Source organism: Wyeomyia smithii, chromosome 3 (genome assembly GCF_029784165.1).
Source record: "Wyeomyia smithii strain HCP4-BCI-WySm-NY-G18 chromosome 3, ASM2978416v1, whole genome shotgun sequence".
NCBI classification, from domain to species: domain Eukaryota; kingdom Metazoa; phylum Arthropoda; class Insecta; order Diptera; family Culicidae; genus Wyeomyia; species Wyeomyia smithii.
The window spans coordinates 146,752,940-146,770,694 of record NC_073696.1 but is presented as its reverse complement, the minus strand read 5'-3'; the positions used below and the strand labels follow the sequence as shown (position 1 = coordinate 146,770,694).

The window sequence follows — 17,755 nt, the reverse complement described above, 5'->3', positions numbered from 1 at the left end:
AGTGTCCTTACAGGTAATATTTCAAATTCAAACAGTAACAAACCATTCGTGTTTGGTGCTGAAAAGTCAGCCAGTATTGATTTAGGTAGTCCAACTCCAGAAAAGATTGAATACCTACAACAATCTATGCTGCAGCTAATGTCCGTTTTGTTGAACTGTAACTCGATGTACGAGGCTGTTCAAGAAGGTATAAAATTTACAACTAATATTGTTATGAAATTGAAATTCAGCAATGATTTTAAATAATGCTGTAAATTTTCTAAATTGGAATGCTCGTTCTTTAAAAGCGAAAGAAGATGAATTTTTCAATTTTTTAACAGTCCACGATGTGCATATTGCAGTTGTGACTGAAACGCTTTTAAAGCCAAATATTAAACTAAAAAAGAACCCAAATTACATGGTTCATAGGTTTGATAGAATTGATGTTGCCGGTGGTGGAGTTGCAATAGTTATCCACCGTCGAATAAAACATCGTGTTTTACCCCATCTTGAAACCAAAATTATCGAGAGTTTGGGAATTGAAATTGAAACAAGTATTGGCATTTTATTTATAGCCGCAGTGTATTTGCCTTTTCAATGCACTGGTGAGCGAAAAAATTATTTCAAGGGAGATTTGCAAAAACTCACAAGAAATAAATCAAAATTTTTAATCACCGGTGATTTTAATGCGAAACATCGATCTTGGAATAATGCTCAAAGCAATTCCAATGGAAAAATATTGTTTAATGATTGCTCGGCTGGATTTTATTCAGTTTTATTTCCAAATGGTCCTACATGTTATTCTTCTATTAGGAATCCATCTACAATTGATTTGGTACTAACAAATCAAAGTCATTCATGCAGTGATTTATTAACTCATGCTGACTTTGATTCTGATCATCTTCCCATAACATTTTCTATTTCCCATGAAACTATTTTGAATCCCACTAGATCTGTGTTAAATTATCACAAGACTAATTGGGATAGATATCGTTCTACGATCGAAGAAAATTTGAATGATGATATTATTTTACAAAATAGTGCTGACATTAACAGAGCATTAGATAATTTTAGCAGCTTAATACTTAATGCCCGGAATTTATCAGTTCCTAAGGCTCGAGTGAAATTCAATGCACCAATTATTGACAGTGAACTTCAACTTCTTACACGTTTGAAGAACATACGGAGACGTCAATACCAAAGATCTCGTGATCCTGCTACGAAAATTATTTTTCAAGAATTACAAAAGGAAATTAAACATAGATTCACTCTCTTGCGAAACGAGAATTTCATGAGAGAAGTTGAACAACTAAAACCTTGTTCAAAACCTTTCTGGAAGCTTTCGAAGGTTCTTAAGAAACCTTACAAGCCAATCCCAATCCTTAAAGATGGTGATTGCATTTTTCTAACGAATGAACAAAAATCTCAAAAACTTGCTCAGCAGTTTGAGAGTGTTCATAACTCCAATTTGAACGTAGTAAGTTCTATTGAAAATGAAGTAAACCAAAAATATGATCAAATCACCACCCAAGAATTTCTTTCTGAAGAGGTATTGGAAACAAACTTGAATGAGGTGCGAACTATTCTCAAAAAATTCAAAAACATGAAAGCACCTCAGGGGAGTATCTTGGGCCCAATCTTATATAACATTTTTACTTCTGATCTTCCTGATTTACCATCAGGTTGTGAGAAATCTCTGTTTTGTGACGATACAAGCATTTCCGCAAAAGGAAAAAGCCTTCGTGTTATATGCAGTCGGCTACAAAAAAGTTTAGATATATTTTCTTCACACTTTCAGAAATGGAAGATTTCTCCTAATGCTTCTAAAACACAGTTAATTATTTTCCCTCATAAGCCAAGAGTTTCATTTCTCAAACCCACCCATAACCACGTTATTAAGATGAACAGTGTGGTCTTATATTGGTCTGATCAAGTTAAATACTTAGGGCTAATTTATGATAAGAATCTTACTTTCAAGGAGCACATTGAAAATATCCAGTCAAAGTGCAATAAGTATATCAAATGTTTATGTCCTCTTATCAACAGGAATTATAGACTTTGTCTCAAGAATAAACTGTTAATTTACAAACAAATTTTCAGGCCAGCAATGTTATATGCAGTTCCCATCTGGACAAGTTGTTGTGCAACCAGGAAGAAGACACTTCAAAGGATTCAGAATAAACTTTTGAAAATGATTTTGAAGCGGTTTAGCACGAACGAGCTACATAGGCTCACTAATGTAGAAACATTAGAAAATATGTCAAGCCAAATTATCAACAAATTCCGACAAAAATCGTTGCAATCCTCAATTGCAACGATTAGCTCACTTTATAGTCAGTAAGATAGTTTTGAGTTTATTTTAAGTTTTGTTTTATTCCTTGTTTTTTTTTTCCTTGAGAAGCAGGTTTTATAATTTTCCTGCAATTGCATCAACTTAACTGCGAAAGCTAATAACATTCAATAATATAAGAAAGCGTACAATATATATATATATATATATATATATATATATATATATATATATATATATATATATATATATATATATATATATATATATATATATATATATATATATATATATATATATATATATATATATATATAAATAATAGTGTTGAAATGTCACCATTTGTGGCAGAACACACAATAAAAATTCTGAATAGATATTAGTACATAAATAAATCATTACAAACATTCCCCCCCCTTTTTTAAAAAAAAAAATTATTAATGAAAATAATGTGATATTTTTCAACACACTTTTGTATGCAAGTTACAAACGTCGTAAACTTCGCACAATTTTGTATGAAAGCTATTCCTTTTTCGCCTTTCTCCTAGAAAGGTATAGCAATCACTTGCAAAACCAAAAGTATAAAAGTGCTCCAAAGGGCCGAACGGCATATATCACTCGACTCAGCTCGACGAGCTGAGCATTTTCTGTATGTGTGTGTATGTGCAGATTTTTATTCTCACTCACTTTTCTCAGAGATGGCTGGACCGATTTTCATGAAATTAATTGCATATGAAAGGTCTCGTTGTCCCATAAGACCCTATTAAATTTCATTGTAATCGGATTTTTAGTTTAGAGGTTATGGTTCAAAATGTAGAAATCATGAAACATAATTATCTCAAAAACTACACAACCGATTTGAACAAAATTGATTTCAAATGAAATACCCTTAACTTTTGAATTTCATAAAGATTGAACTTGGGGTTCAAAAGTTATAACAAGAAACGTGTTTTGGAGACTACTTAATCTCACTCATGTTTCTCAGAGATGGCTGAATCGATTTTCATAAAATCAGTGTCAAATAAGACCCTATTGATTTGTTTTGCAATCAGACTATTACTTTGCCTGTTATGTTTAAAAGTGTGAAATCCAGCTATGAACAGGAGCATATTCCGAAGACTACTTGAACTCATTCACTTTTCTAAGTGATGGCTGACCCGATTTTTACTAAATTAGTGTCAACTAATAAGTCTAGCTGCCTCGTAACACCCTATTAAATTTTACTGTAATCGGACTGTAACTTCGTCTGTAAAGTACCGAAATGTGAAAATCACGAAACTTCATTATCTCAGAAACTACACAACCGATTTGATCAATATTATTATCAGATGAGCGGGCTAGTTAAGGGTTAACTGATGAATTATGATTGAACACATGGTTTCAAAGTTTGGCTGCCCTATACGTTCCCTATTCATTTGATTATAATTAAAGCCACCGTTATGTATTAAATTGTTAATAAAACAACGAAAGTCTATTATTTTAAAGATTACATGACTTATTTGAACATACCTAGTGTCATACGAACAAGTCATCTCACAAACTTACAAATAACAAACTTCATAACAATTTGATATGTGGTTCAAAAGTTATGGAAAGAAAAGATATTCAAAGGCTATTTAAAACTATACCTGCTTTGATTGATATATGTGGTCTCAACATAATTTAAATGTAGTTTTGTACTATTTGAACGTTTCAAATTCATTGATTCCTTGCGATGTGTTTAAAGTCTGCAAATGCATGACGAATCGGCCATAGGATATGATCAAAGTCAAAAGACAAATCGTTTGAAATGATTGGTTTTATCGAAATGACAAAACCTTCGACTTTTGGCTTATGGCACCCTTATTCTGAATATATTCATATTGGGTGATATTCGGTCATTTTCAACAAATTTTCTGGCATCAATCTGACACCGGAAATACTCATATTGGAAGGTATTTAGTTATTTTGGTTGTTTTCCAGAAACTAACAGTGGTCGTCTTCAAATTCAAAATGGTGTCAAGGGTCAATTTTTGGTTTCTATGCATCATCTCGATTACGGAAATTTCCATGTTGAGTATTATTTGGTCATTTTCGACTGTTTCCTATAAGTTGCCATTTAGCGATTCAAAATGGTGCCTGAGGGAAATTGTTAGCTCATTGCATCATTCTGGTTACAGAGATACTCATATTGGATGGTATTTGGTTATTTTAGGCTGTTTTTCACAAACCGGAAGTCGCCATCTTGGATTTCAAACTGGTATTTAAAATAATTTCTGGCCTCTGAGCGTCATTCTGGTTGAAGAAACACCCATATTGGGCGAAATTCGATCATTTTCCGCTGTTTCCCAGGAACCGGAAGTCGCCAACCTATAATCCGAAATGGGGTCTGTGGTCGATTTCAGCTGCTGTGTATCATTATAGATCCGGAGTCACTCATGTTAGACGGAAATCGGCCATTTTTGGCTGTTTTCCATAAACCACAAGTTGCCATCCTACAATTCATAATGGTGTATGAAGTCGATTTGTTGTTCCAGTGCATCATTACGATTCCGAAAATACCCATATTGTCGAATTGAGCTCCTGTGTATCTTTCTTTATCCGGATATTATTATATTGGGTGGAAATAATCCATTTTTGGCTGTTTTCCAGAAACCGGAAGTTGCCATCTTACAATCCAAAATTCGGGGTCATTTGCTTCGTTTGTTCTTGAGTTGTGCAGAAATGTATGTTTCATTTGTATTGGACCCCTCCTTTCCCGAAGAGGGAGGCGTCTCAAACTATCATAGAAACCTTTATCGGGACCAAAAACCCCTACATACAAATTTGCACGTCGATCGGTTCGGTAGTTTTCGAGCCTATATGGATCAAACAGACTGACAGACCGGACTACATTTTTATATGTATAGATTACAACATCAATATTTTAGAACCTAAAGAGTGAATATACATTTATTGGATTGAAGCGTTCATGTAAATCTATTTTTACAAATTAAAGTTTGAATGAGAAAGGCTGGGTCTGACCGCTAGGTGGATTAATTTAGGTTTTTTCTTAGTGTAATTTATTTTTTGCCCTCCTCTCAGCTAGCTTTGATAACCGTGGACATAAAAACTTTTCAAAATATGTATCAGCCTAAATCGTACTCAATCAGGTCTGTGCAGAAAACTAGCCTTTTCGCGTATTGAAGAAAATTGACTGTATTATAATAAAAGGTAGTTATTCATCAATGTTAAAGAGAATATTTTTTCTTCTAAAATAAAGTGCTGCAAATGAATAATCAAAATACAATCCCCGTTCGATTTTGGCAACACGCCAGAATTCCTGTTGCCAAAATCGAACCAATCGAACACCTTGCCGGAGACAACGGAGATTGCGGGTTCGAGTCCCGTCTGGACGAGGGAAATTTTTTTCTAATTCTAGTCACACCTTCTATTCCCGTTCATCTTCACATTCTCGCGAAACTACATACATTGCCCGCTTCACTAAACTTAAAATGTAAGTCAATATGACAAAAAATGTAATTAGTTCGTAAAGTAAAATCGAACCATGCCAAAAATGAACGGTTATCTTTTATGACTTTTTTTACCTTTTGAGTGGCCAAAGACGACCTTAACAGTTTATATGGCCACCAATGAACTAGTTTTAGTTCCAAGTCGTTTGAGGTGTCGCTAGATGAATTTAGACTGATGACCTAGATTTTTGATATTACCACACAAGTAATTAGAGGCATACTACTGCTTTGATCATGATCACTATATTACCGGAACATATTCCGGTCATTTCTCAGTATCTTACGATTCCATAAAAAACCAAAATACAGGTCGGACTCGATTATATAGAGACTCCATTATATATTGACTCGATTATATATGATTCGATTATATATAATTTTAGACTCAATTATATACAGAAGCTAAAAAATGTTTTCTCGAATTTCAAATATGACTTATCTAGAGCTAATACATCGTAGGGGAATATCTACAAAATACAAAACGCTTGATATAAAAGGAAAAAAATAAAAAAAAAATAAATTTTGAAAATTGTTTAAAAAAATTTAAAATAAAAAAAAAACAAAAATACATAAACAAAAATACCTAAAAAAAATAATTTCTAAATGAAAAAAATGAAAAAGAAAATAAAAAAAATTTAATTTTTAAAAATTTGAGAAATACTAACAAGTTGACAAATCTATATATACTGTTATATTTTTTTAATATTTTTTCTTTACATTTGACACTGCAATTACATCAGGAATACAAGATATGTATTTTTTTTTGTAAGAAATGTGTTTTCTGACTTTTAAAGGGATGAATCAAAATCAAAATTCTTCTCACTTATGCAAAAACAACAAATCATTTATGAAAAATAAATTTAAAACATTTTTTTTCTTCGATTCTATTTTATATAAAGTTCGATTATATAAAGTGAAAAAAAAATCGGAGACTATATATAATCGAGTCCGACCTGTATCTTTCTTTTTGAGGGTATTGTGCTTAAATTGGTTAAAAAATCAAGAAACCCTAAAAATTGTGATTAAATATAATCGCTCGTTTTTGGCCCATGTGCGCCAAAATCGAACCGTGTCAAAAGTAGAACGAGCTCGAATCAAACAGAGCCTCTAAACGAAATATAAAACTATTATAAATTATGCGCTCGATTATGCGATTTTTTTAATTCCTTCAATTCGTTGAATTCTTTGAGGGCGCCAAACAACGCTCGCAAAGTCCAGCTTGCTCCGCACTAGCGCTTTGTAAATAGCTAATATAGAATAAGGGTCTTTGAGATCCCGTCCGTACCGTCTCACAAGAGAAAAAATTTTCAAACTGCCTGTAACTACATTGTCAATATGATTTTTAAACGAAATTTGTCGGTCAAATGTAACGCCTAGGTAGCGAACTTTTTCTTCACGTGTTAACTCAGTTCCATTGAAATGGTATTTAAACTCGATAGGAGATATTTTTACGAGAAAATGTCCTAACTAAACATTTTTCAGCGTTAACGTTTAGACCACTATCCGAACAAAATTGTCCAAAACTTTGCATGTCCAGTTGTAATTTAAGACAATCGTCATTTGATTTGACGGGCAAGAAAATTTTCACATCATCAGCATAAATCAGAATCATGGCGTTAGTCAATTTGTCCGGAAGCTTGTTCATCACGAATACGAATAACAGTGGTCCTAAGTGGCTTCCCTAAGGTACTCCCGAATTCACAGTGAACGAAGCAGAGAAGTGTCCCTTTATTTTAACATACTGAATTCTTCCCACCAAATATGTTTGCAACCAATTGTACAGTGGAATCCTTTGCATATATAATCGGTTACTAGAGAAGTAAACTCGCAAAGATTCGTGGTAACGGATTTCTTTTTCAAAAATCCGTGTTGCACAAAAGAAATGCGTTCAGCGACTATCTCGTAAAGAGAATCGTACACTAGCCGTTCGAAAAGCTTAGGAGTAGCAGATTGGATTGTTATACCACGATAATTCTCTACATCAGAGCGAGATCTTTTTTTATGAACAGATGTGATGTGAGAAATTTTCCAAATTGAAGGAAAGTAACCGGAAGCCAGTGACGCGTTGAACAAACTGGTAAGAGGGACCAAAAGCTCACCTTGGAACTGTTTTCGGAAGTTGTTAGAGAGAGTGTCAGAGCCAGGCGGCGAGTTTGTGTCAAGTTTGTGGATTCCATTTTTGACATTAGTTGCAGATACTTGAAACACTTCCAAGCCACTGTCGAAATAAGTATACGCACAGTTGAAGGCTGCTTTGCAAAGACACCACGGAAATGTTCTGTGAAAAGGCCAGTCGACGGTTGAGTATCTGTAGCGGTTGCGCCTCTGTACTTCACATTTTCTGGGATCCCAGAATGTTTCCTTCGATTATTTACGAAGTTCCAGAAGGTTTTAGGATTATTTTTCAAATCACGCTGTATTTCATTCAAGTAGACCTGATATTCCTCCTTGTGTGCAGCTTTGAACATACGCAGCAATTGTTTATAGTGAGTTACATTTTCGTTTGATCTCGCACGACGCATTTTCTTCAAAGCAGCTCTTTTGCTCTTCATTAGCTCTATTAGCGCTGGAGAAAACCATTTCGGATATTTGTGATCATACTTAACACGTTTCATAATCACAGAAGTATTCTACCAAATACTGTGAAATAAAACAGTAAGGTATTGAAACCCATCCAGTTATTAACTTTTGCGATATCGCCAACGTCAACGTCAAAAACGCTAATTGATCGAAGAAAATTAACCATTTCAACCGCCTGCGTTTCGTATTTCTCGACATTACAAATAAACATTGCTTCCGATATCAGTGCGTCTTGAACTGTCCTACAGATCAGACGTGTTTTCGGTTGCTTGTGGACTGGTCTTTGACTGCCTATAGCTTCAAAGTTTGTGTTTTGTCAGTGTGTCTTTTAAAGTCTACCTAAAAGTTATTTCCCATCAGTCTTTCTCAAGACTACCTACCTTTGAGTTTAACATTTGTTTAAACTTTTTTCGTATCACCTGAAATGGCAGGACGAAAAAAGAAACCACGCATCGCTGCGGGGAGGAAAAGAGAGGCATCTCTTTCTGACACTTCGAGTGTCTGTAGTGACAATCCTTTTGATATTTTGCCTGAGCAAGAAGCTGGTGAAATGGAAGTTATTAGTAATGAAACTATACAAAATGTAAAATATTTAAAAAAGGAAAAAGTTCCACCTATTGTGGTAACTATTTCTTCTGAATTTAATATTTTCAAAAAGGAACTTTCAACGTTTGTTTCTGACGTTAAAGTTACGTATCAAATTGGTCGTAGAGGCGAATGCCGCTTATTAGCCGACTCTATAAAGGGTCGTAATCGTCTTATTCAGTATTTAACTGAAAAGATGTATAAATTTTTTACATATGATACGAAGAACGCCAAGCCGTTCAAGGTCGTATTGAAAGGTCTCACCAACGATCAGACCGTTGATGAGATCAAACTTACTTTAACAGAATTACTTGGCATAGCCCCTACCCAAGTAATTCTAATGAAACAAAAATTGTGGAAATTGCGGCATTAAATTAAAATATGATACCAATTACGTGGTTCATAGATATGATAGGATTCAGGGTTCCGGCGGTGAAGTTGCAATTGTTATTCATCGCCGAATCAAACATCGTGCTCTTCCCCATCTTGAGACGAAAGTTATTGAAACTTTGGGAATTTAAGTTCAAACTGAACTTGGGATTTTATTTATTGCCGCAGCATATTTACCATTTCAATGCACACGCGAGCACAAAATTTATTTTAAAGGTGATTTACAAAAACTCACCAGAAATCGTTCGAAATTTTTCATAATCGGCTAAACATCGTTCATGGAATAATTCTCAAAGTAATTCCAATGGCAAAATATTATTCAATGATTGTTCTTCAGGATACTATTCTATTTTGTCTCCGAATAGTCCTACATGCTTTTCTTCTGTAAGAAACCCATCAAAAATTGATTTGGTGCTAACAGATCAAAGTCATGTATGTAGTGATTTGATCACACATGCTGACTTTGATTCCGACCATCTTCCAATAACTTTTTCTTTATCACATGAATCAGTTTTAAACTCTTTGAGCTCTGTTTTTAATTATCTATTGGCATCACTGCATCGTTGTGTTTACGTGATTTTATTGCTCATTTTCGATTAAGTATTAGTTCTACCTTGCTGAAATATTAATTTGAACTTTCGTGCGTTTAATTGATCAACCTGTGATCGTCAGTAGAGTGAAGTACAGTGTCATAGTGCGAGATTTTAGGATTTTCGATCTCCAGTGAATAGTGCTTCTTGCTGGCATTGCTATTGTTTGGCTAGAGTAGCAGCTTAGCATCATCCGTTTTTGTTCGTTCTGCCTGCTTGAAGGCGACCTGATCCCCGCTAGTCATGGCAAAAATATGTAAAAAATGCAATGATGCAATTAATGGCATCGACTTTGTCACCTGCCGTGGATATTGTGGAGCAATGTTTCATATAAACAATTCGTGCTCAGGTGTCTCTCGTGCTCTGTCGAATTATTTTGCATCAAACAAGAAAAATCTGTATTGGATGTGTGATGAATGCGCAGATCTCTTTGAAAATTCACACTTTCGCATGATGTCTCGTCGAGCCGATGAAACTTCACCGCTCTCGTCGCTTACAAGCGCAATAGATGAACTGCGACAAGAAATTAAACAGCTTGCCCCCAAAACAACAACCGCATTAACACCAAACTGGCCTTTGCCAGGGATACGCCGAGCAAATAAGCGTCTGCGCGGACTTGATGGATCAGCCCGGGCCGTCAGTGACTCTCAGGTAGGATCTAAACCTTTAGGGGAGAGCATCGTGTCTGTCCCTACTAGTAGTTACGCTGATGAGAAGCAAAAATTTTGGCTGTACCTATCTCGAATTCGCCCGGATGTCTCTGTCGATGCTGTTACATCTATGGTTAAGGCCAATCTGGAAATCACAACCGAACCTACAGTTGTTAAGCTGGTCCCCAGGGGAATGGACACAAGTACTATGAATTTTGTCTCCTTCAAAATTGGTATCGATCCCGCAGTAAAATCGAAAGCACTTGAATCGTCAACATGGCCAGAAGGATTATTGTTTCGTGAATTTGAAGACTACGGTCAATAAAATTTCGCAATCGTTCGGATTCGGAACATGGCACACCGCGTCAACAGCTCCCTGTGAGGACATAATCCACGCCCGACCGCCACCGAGACGCAATGTTTTGAGCATTAAGGAAGCCCCTTACCCCCCCGATGCAGTCGCGTCTATCGCAGCCAGCCCTCATCTTAGTCGTCTCGGTCCTGTTATCGGTTGGGGGAACGGGGTTTTCCGACCCGCCTCACCAGGCAAGTATTGTAATTCGTGTGAACAGATTTCGTTTCCTGATTTGATGATGAATTTTAGCAACCATGCACGAGTCAGCAGCGATCTTACTACCACCTTTAACGTGATGTCACCTACAACATCGGGACGCAATGTGCAAAGCTTTACGGAAGTCCCCCATTCGTCCGACCCAGTCGAGCCTCTTGCAGCCAGCGATCAACATAGCCGTCCCGATCCTGCGGTCGGAATGAGTGGTGGGATCTTCCAGGATGCCAGCTCCGGCAAGTATTCTACCGTTGACATTGATTTACTCTCTGAGGAGGCTTCATCTTCCAGTTGCGTTACTCTTCCACCATCTGCGCCGTCTGCACGTGGTACGATGAAGGATGGTATATCGATTTATTACCAAAACGTTCGTGGATTACGCACTAAAATCGACGAAGTGTTCATCGGTGTGGCTGAATCCGAATTCGACATCATCGTACTGACTGAAACATGGCTTGATGAGAAAATCTACTCAGCGCAATTGTTTGGCGGGAATTTTTCAGTATTTCGTTGTGACCGGAGTTCACAAAACAGCAACAAATCACGTGGCGGCGGCGTACTTATTGCTGTGTCAGCAAGATTGAGTGCATATATCGACCCTATTCCTATCTGTAACACGCTCGAGCAGATTTGGATCAGAGTGAAGCTACCGCATCAATCACTGAGTGTTGGCTTCATTTATCTGCCTCCCAACCGCAGAGGTGACCAAATTTGCATCAGGGACCACATACGTTCAGTAGAAGCAATTACCTCCAACATTAGTCTATGTGATCTGGTATTGTTATTTGGTGATTATAATCAATCAGGTTTAGTTTGGAGCTTCCCGATGAATGCGCCACCAACAGTTGACAGCTTGAAGTCTCGTAAATCTGTTGCTTGTGCATCTCTCCTGGATGGTTTTAGTGAGCAGGGCTTCGTGCAGATCAATCATGTTACAAACAGAAATTCTCGCCTACTTGACTTAGTTTTGGTCAATGAATGTACGTTCCCGGTTTGCTGCGTTCGGGAAGCTGCTGAGCCATTGACTTCACTTGACGCTGACCACCCCGCAATCGAAATTACTGTTCAGCCCTCCGCACCCATTGAATTCGTTCGTTGAAACTCTGGATGAAAATAACCTGGATTTTGGTAGAGCTGATTTCGCGTCCCTCAGTGCGGCACTTATGCGTGTCGATTGGCGTCGCTTAGAGTTGTTCGAAAATGTTGACGATGCGGTCAATCACTTCACACATATTTTGAAACAACTGATATCAGACTCGGTACCTGTCCGCCAACCTCCTCGAAAGCCACCTTGGGGCAATGCACATTTGCGACGTTTGAAACGTCTGAGATCTTCTGCTTTACGTGCTTACAGTAGACTACGCTGCCCACTCTCTAAACAGCAGTTCAGCTTGGCTAGTAATAATTACCGCTCCTACAATCGTTTCTTGTACCGTCGATATACCTTGCACAAGCAAGCAAGCCTTCGTAAAAACCCGAAACTGTTCTGGTCATTTGTGACTTCTAAGAAAAAAGAGGAAGGTTTACCAGTATGCATGTTCTTAAAAGACGAAGAGGCCAGCACATCGCGCGAAAAATGCGAACTTTTTGCTGCGCATTTCAAGGATACGTTTAATTCGGTCATTGCTTCAGACGCACAGATAAACGCTGCTATCGAAAACACTCCACGTGATCTCCTTCAGTTGAATATCTTCCACGTGACCGATCATCTAGTTGAAAAAACTATAAAAAAACTGAAATATTCGTGTTCTGCTGGACCTGACGGGATTCCCTCTTGCGTTCTCAAAAAATGCATGGCAGCGCTTATTCGACCTCTAGTTATTATACTGAATCTTTCCCTTCAGCAGAAAACATTTCCAACGATGTGGAAGAAATCGATAATGTTTCCAGTACACAAAAAAGGAGAAAAACGAAATATCGAAAACTATCGCGGAATCACGTCACTTTGTGCTTGTTCGAAGGTGTTTGAAATCATCGTCCATGAAGCGTTGTTTGTTTGTAGCTCTCAATACATTTCCGTGGATCAGCACGGCTTCTTTCCCAAAAGATCTGTAGCAACGAATTTGACTCAATTTGTCTCTTTTTGTTTGAGCCGTCTGGGTGACGGGGAACAAGTAGACGCTGTTTACACAGACCTGAAAGCTGCTTTCGATCGAGTCGACCACGGAATTCTACTGAGTAGGATAGAGAAACTTGGGGTTTCTGGTGATCTCGTAAAATGGATTAAATCATACCTGACGGACCGAGATCTCTGCGTGAAAATTGGTTCGGAAGAGTCAGAATATTTCACGAATCTTTCTGGCGTCCCACAAGGAAGCAATTTAGGTCCCCTGCTTTTCACTCTGTTCATTAACGAAGTTTCCTCTTTACTGCCACCTGGGTGTCGCCTATTTTACGCAGATGATGTAAAAATATTCGCGGTAATCAAAGCCTTATCCGACTGTCTGGAACTACAACGTTTGATCAACGAATTTGAGGCATGGTGCACGAAGAATCTGTTGACACTAAGTGTTCAGAAGTGCATTGTAATAACATTTCACCGCAAGCTGAATCCAGTCTTATTCGATTACACCATACTTAATCATACATTGCAACGGGTAGCTCACATTCGTGATCTAGGTGTTAAGCTTGATTGTGCGCTAACATTTCGTCCACACTTTGATGAAATGATCTCAAAGGCTAATCGTCAGCTGGGATTTATTTTCAAGATAGCTAATGAGTTTCTGGATCCTTACTGCCTTCGATCGCTCTACTGTTCGCTAGTGCGCTCTATCCTCGAGTCTTGCTCGGTAGTCTGGTGCCCATCACAAGCAAACTGGATCGCTAGAATCGAGTCTGTCCAGAAAAAATTTCTTCGATACGCACTTCGCATGCTACCCTGGAACAACCCGTTAGACTTACCCTCGTATGAAGCTCGATGTAAGCTACTAGGACTTGAAACACTCGAGCAGCGACGAACTACTGCTCAAGCCGTTTTTGTTGCTAAAATCCTTTCCGGACAAATTGACTGCCCTGCAATGAACATTTACAGGTGAACCTTTACGCACCCGAGAGACCACTCCGCACAAGAGACTTCCTGTACCTCGAGCCAAGCAGAGTGAACTATGGGCTGTTTAATCCAATTCGATTTATGGTCGCACAATTCAATGCTGTCTACGAACTTTTCGACTTTGGGATTTCGATTGATGCCTTAAAACGACGACTCTCTTGTAGACGACAACTATTTTAAGATGTTTAGTGTAATTATGTTTGTAACTTAGATTTATTTTATCATTAAGACCATACATGTGTCAGATGACTTTACAAATAAATAATAATAATTATAATTTATAATTATAAATTTTGTCTCCGAATAGTCCTACATGCTTTTCTTCTGTAAGAAACCCATCAACACTTGATTTGGTGCTAACAGATCAAAGTCATGTATGTAGTGATTTGATCACACATGCTGACTTTGATTCTGACCATCTTCCAATAACTTTTTCTTTATCACATGAATCAGTTTTAAACCCTATGAGCTCTGTTTTTAATTATAACAAGGCTAATTGGGAAAGATACAAAACTCATATTGAGAGAAATTTCAATAATGAGCTTGATTTGCAAAATGAAGTGAATATTGATACCGCTTTGGAAGCATTAAATGGTGCAATTGTTGATGCCAGGAATAATTCTGTTCCAAAGGCTCAAGTGAAATTTGATTCACCAATAATTGACGAAAATCTTCAACTTCTAATTCGTTTGAAAAATGTCCGCAGACGTCAATATCAACGTTCTCGTGACCCTGTTTTTAAAACTATTTATAAAGATTTACAGAAAGAGATTAAACATAGATTTACTCTTCTGAGAAATCAAAATTTTAAGATTAAAGTTGAAAAATTGAAACCATATTCAAAACCTTTTTGGAAGCTGTCGAAGATTCTTAAGAAACCTTCAAAGCCTATTCCAGTTTTAAAAGATGGTGAACGTTTTCTTGTATCCAATGAACAAAAGGCTCAAAGACTTGCTCAGCTGTTTGAGAGTGTTCATAACTCAAATTTGAATGTTGTGAGTCCAATTGAAAATGAAGTCACACGTCAATTTGATTTAATTTCTTCCCAGAATTATTTAAGCTGCTGAAATAATTGAAACTAACTCGAATGAGATTAAATCAATTATTAAAAATTTCAAAAATATGAAAGCACCTGGTGACGATGGAATCTTTAATATATTAATCAAACATCTCCCTGAGAGCACAATGGAATTTTTAGTGAAAATTTTCAATTGCTGCTTCAAAATTGCATATTTTCCCAAATTATGGAAAAATGAAAAAAATACTCCAATTTTAAAACCGGATAAGAACCCAGCTGAAGTTTCAAGTTATCGACCAATCAGTTTGCTTTCTTCAATAAGTAAACTATTTGAGAGAATTATTCTTAACAGAATGATGTCACACATCAACGAAAATTCAATTTTTGCAGATGAACAGTTTGGATTTCGCCATGGGCATTCCACTACTCATCAATTGCTCAGAGTTACTAATATGATACGAGCTAACAAATCTGAAGGTTATTCCACTGGAGCTGCTCTTTTAGACATAGAAAAAGCATTCGACAGTGTTTGGCATAAAGGTTTGATTGCGAAATTGCAAACATTTAATTTTCCAATTTTCCTAAATAAAATTTTGAAAAATAATCTTGATGATCGAACTCTGCAGGTTGTCTATCAGAATTCAAAATCTGATAGATTCCCTGCCAGAGCAGGTATACCTCAAGGTTCAGTCTTGGGTCCAGTCCTGTACAACATATTCACTTCAGATCTTCCTGATTTGCCTCCAGGATGCACAAAGTCATTGTTCTGCGATGACACAAGCATTTCCGTAAAAGGAAAAAGTCTTCGTGTCACATGCAGTCGATTGCAGAAAAGTTTAGATATTTTTTCTTCCTACTTGCAAAAGTGGAAAATCTCTCCCAATGCTTCTTAAACTCAAATGATATTTTTCCGCATAAGCCTAGGGCTTCTTTCCTCAAGCCAAACAATAATCACGTTGTCAAGATGAATGAGGTTACTTTAAGTTGGTCTGACAAGGTTAAGTACTTGGGACTAATTTATGATAAAAAACTTATTTTCAAAGAGCACATTGAGAGTATACAAGCCAAGTGCATCAAATATACGAGATGTTTATATCCTCTCATTAACAGGAATTCTAAACTTTGTTTAAAGAACAAACTTTTGATTTACAAACAAATTTTTAGACCAGCAATGCTTTATGCTGTACCGATCTGGTCAAGTTGCTGTTCAACAAGGAAGAAAACGCTCCAAAGGATTCAGAATAAAATTCTGAAAATGATTTTGAAGCATCCTCCTTGGTTTGGTACACTCGAATTACATAGACTTACTGGTGTTGAACCATTAGAAGCTATGTCAAATAAAATTATTAACAATTTTCGACAAAAATTGTTGCAATCCTCAATTGCTACGATAAGCTCTCTTTATAGCCAATAAGTTAGCAATTAAGTTAGTTGTAAGTTTACTTCCCCTTTTCTGACAAGTAGGTTTAAATCCCTACGAATGATAAGTCCTAATTGCGAAAGCAAACAAATCCTAACAATTAAAATTATAAATTTCTAACAGTGTTGAGAAGTCACCATTTGTGATTGGACACACATACTCATTATTTACTAATATTTATCATAAATACTTAAGCTACTAACAAATCCCCCCTTAAAAAAAAAATGCTTCCGATATAAAAATATTATTATTGCTCAGGCTTTCACGCACGCTCGCGACATTTAATGCTTCCAAGTTCAAACACTTTTTGAGCACCCCACTTATCTAGTTCATCTGCCGTGATGGTTAATAACATCGCATTGTGATGAATTTCGTTTTAAATCACTGGATCCGTCAAAGCCAATTGACAAGTATCTGTGTCAGTAGTGAACAGCAAATCGAAAAAACAATTTCTTTGGTTTGGTAAACTACACAATTGCAGCAGTCCAACAGAAAGAAAACTGTAAACAACAGCTATCTCGGCCTGAGAGTTGATTCGGTTTGGAAAGTAAAAAGTATCATTTGAATCAAAATGTATCTGATTCCAATTTAAATTAGGCAGGTTAAAATTACCGATTACAACTACGTCATCAGGTCCAAGTGCACATTCATTCTGCAATTGATTCAACGAACGAGCAGAAGAAGAGCGATAACGATCAATACTAGAGGTAGGCGGAATATATCCGCAACACAAATAGAGCGACCCGGTGGCTGCTGAAAGTTTAACACGAAGCGCTTCATTGTTTTTAGCAACTGCGTGTCCTGTGCTGGCAATATGATTGTGGACTGCAATCAAAACACCACCGCCGGATTTTTTTACTATTAGAGATGTTTCTATCGCAGGGATATACATTGAAGTGCGGAGGAAAAAGTGACCTATCTGTTACAGTTGAATCAAAGTAAGTTTCCGTGGAAGCGAAAACATCTATATCAAGCTCGATTGCGGCCATGTATATTGTTTTTTGACGTTCGCTCCCTTTGATGCTGTTCATATTTTGGTAATACACATCTAATTGGTTTTTTTTTTGCAGGTTTTTGAGCAGTCGACAAAGTTGTATAAGCCAATGAGCACGAATTTGAAACTGGTTCAGGTATGTTTCCAGAAT

General features: G+C 36.8%; 2 protein-coding genes across 5 annotated transcripts in view; one reads left to right on the top strand and one right to left on the bottom strand.

The window, feature by feature from the left end:
* LOC129731743 (uncharacterized) overlaps nt 1–17,755 on the bottom strand; it is a 98,299-nt gene that overhangs the window by 71,503 nt on the left and 9,041 nt on the right. The gene's annotated exons all lie outside the window — the stretch shown is intronic.
* Nucleotides 16,989–17,755, top strand: part of LOC129731742 (uncharacterized) — a 150,103-nt gene continuing 149,336 nt past the window's right edge. The window contains exons 1-4 of one of the 4 annotated variants that reach the window (XM_055691986.1): nt 16,989–17,148; nt 17,208–17,317; nt 17,400–17,548; nt 17,681–17,740. The gene's annotated coding sequence lies outside the window, so the exon portion shown is untranslated. Of the gene's footprint in view, nt 17,158–17,207; nt 17,318–17,399; nt 17,549–17,680; nt 17,741–17,755 lie in introns of all 4 variants that reach the window. The other 3 variants (XM_055691990.1, XM_055691987.1, XM_055691989.1) reach the window with 3 other exon arrangements.